Raw genomic sequence first — 2,396 nt, forward strand, 5'->3', positions numbered from 1 at the left:
TTGGAATGGGATTTCAGTTTGACCAAAATTATTTTTGTGACTAGTTACAGAGGAGCCTTACCATCCCAACGTGATGTTAGAAAATGGTAGCGGTTTGACTAACATTATTTTTCATAGCGCCTCTATTGAAACTTCGAGTTTCGGTACCTGTTGAGCGGGTTGAAACACGGTGTTTGCATCCCTAGGGTTGAAAAATTTTTTTCAGCTCTAGGGTAGACACGTAGCTAGGTATGGTCTACAGGTACCTCAACTCGAATTTTCAATTGATTTGCTATGAAAAATAATACGTATTACTAGGAATGTAACACAACGATCACAACTCATCCCTTGTAATGCAACATACTATTTGCGACCGGTCATTGGAGTGCCTTTCCACCCCACCACGTGACCTTCAACTTTCAATACAATTTGTTCTACTTTCAAAAATTATACAGCATTCAGGTTAACGTCTGCATTTTCTATCCATGCTGGCGCACAATTTGCGTTGATCATTTTTGAGTTAAATAAACTATCGAATAGTACAGAAAACGAAAAAGTCCAGCTGAAAATTCCGCAAAAAATACAAAATAACAGTTTTATATCAAATTCATTATAGAAATGGTACCTTTTTAAATTATTTCAAAATTTTTTTCCTATAAATTACAAGATTTCCAGTATATTTCTTGTTTCACATAATTTTCAATTGTTCAAACAATTTCTATTTATATATTTTTGCACCCAGTTGTAGAAAATTAGTTATTTGCAATTTTAAACAATCTTCACAAAAAATATCACTCTTAAAATTAATTGTAAATACATTTTTGAACTAAATGAAAATTGTTTGTATAATTGCCAAATATACTTCTAAAAAAATGTATTCTCTTAAAATGTGTTAATTTTTCCTATAATTCAAAAAGTGAACATTATTCCAAAAACAAATTTTTTAGACAAATTAAAATTGTTTTAATAGTGAAAAATGAGTTTAAAAATACTTGAAAACTTTTCACTTAGCGAATAGTGTTTAAAGGGTGTCCAGATTAAAAGTTATTGGGTCGACTTTATTACTTGAATATTCTTTAGGAAGTGACTAATCTTTGATGTATAAAACTTTATAACAAGTACTTCTTTTTTCCATATTTTTGAAAACTGATATTCTCCTGCTTAAGATTCTGGAAAAAGACAAAATTGAAAAAAATCGATCAACAAAAATAAAAAGTCGATTTTTTGGACTAATGTGGAAAACTGGACATTTCTCAGAAGTTTTTCATATTTAAAAAAATTATTGGCATCATGAACAAAAGAATGAATTTTTTTTAATTACAGTGATGTACAACATCAAAGCTTTCAACATTTAAGATTTCAAAGATATGTCTATTTTTTCTAAAAGTTGGTAATGAAAATGTTCTATTATTAAAAAATATGTGTTTATTTCCGCTTTGAGAAGTTATACGTTTAAGAAAAATTTGACTGATCATTAATTTTTCAAATACAAATTATATTAATGGCTTTATGACTTTACTGTTCATTTTCAGCTTCTTTTCTCATTTAGAAACCTCTGTTGATGGAATATGTTTGATTGTAGTCATCAGTTGCATTCTTCAAATATGCATTATGAGTTACTGTACTATCACTTTGCGCAATTTATACATATATACCTATTTCAATTACATTTATAAAAAACTTTGTATATTTTGTAAACTCAAATTAATCATAGTTTTTGAATTAAATAGAGGAAAATATAATTTCCTTTTGCTTGATATTTTCTTTTTAAGACTAAAATCGGTTTATGTTCCAAATATAAATTATCGAATTTTTCTATCATTTTCATAAATAAATTTCTTTTTATGGGGATGGACTTAAATACGGCTATATCTCTATTCACCTTTAGCATTTCCGTTATATTCAAAATCTTTATTTAGTGTTATATTGGAGAGTTAATGTCGAGTAAGGTAATTTTTTTAATAAATCATACTTCATCATACATCAAACTTCGTAAAATTGTAGTTCTCAATGGCTCAATGGCTCGATCAAAAGTGTTATGGGGCACAAAGTCCGAAAATGGACAGTTTTCGAGTTATAGAGGGTTAAACATCCAACTGTTTTAAGAAACATTACCAAATATCTCGAAAACTACAGCTCTGCGAAAAAATGTTCCCTATGAAAGTTATTGGGCTCTAACGGGGAAATGCAAAGAAAATCATGGCCTTAAGACACATGTCATTTTTCAAGGTCAGTCAATGTGAACTTCTCATTTATTGCTAATATTCAGCCAATAAAAATAAGATATAAAGAGGAAATCAATATAGAACCCATAAAGGTCAGAAATGAGAATGACTTAGTCAATAGCCAGCCAATGAAGGAAAATCATGAGAAGGATGTTTTCAAGACACATCCTTCTTGACTCTCACGTAACTTAC

This window comes from Belonocnema kinseyi, chromosome 3 (genome assembly GCF_010883055.1).
Source record: "Belonocnema kinseyi isolate 2016_QV_RU_SX_M_011 chromosome 3, B_treatae_v1, whole genome shotgun sequence".
Taxonomy (NCBI): Eukaryota; Metazoa; Arthropoda; class Insecta; order Hymenoptera; family Cynipidae; genus Belonocnema; species Belonocnema kinseyi.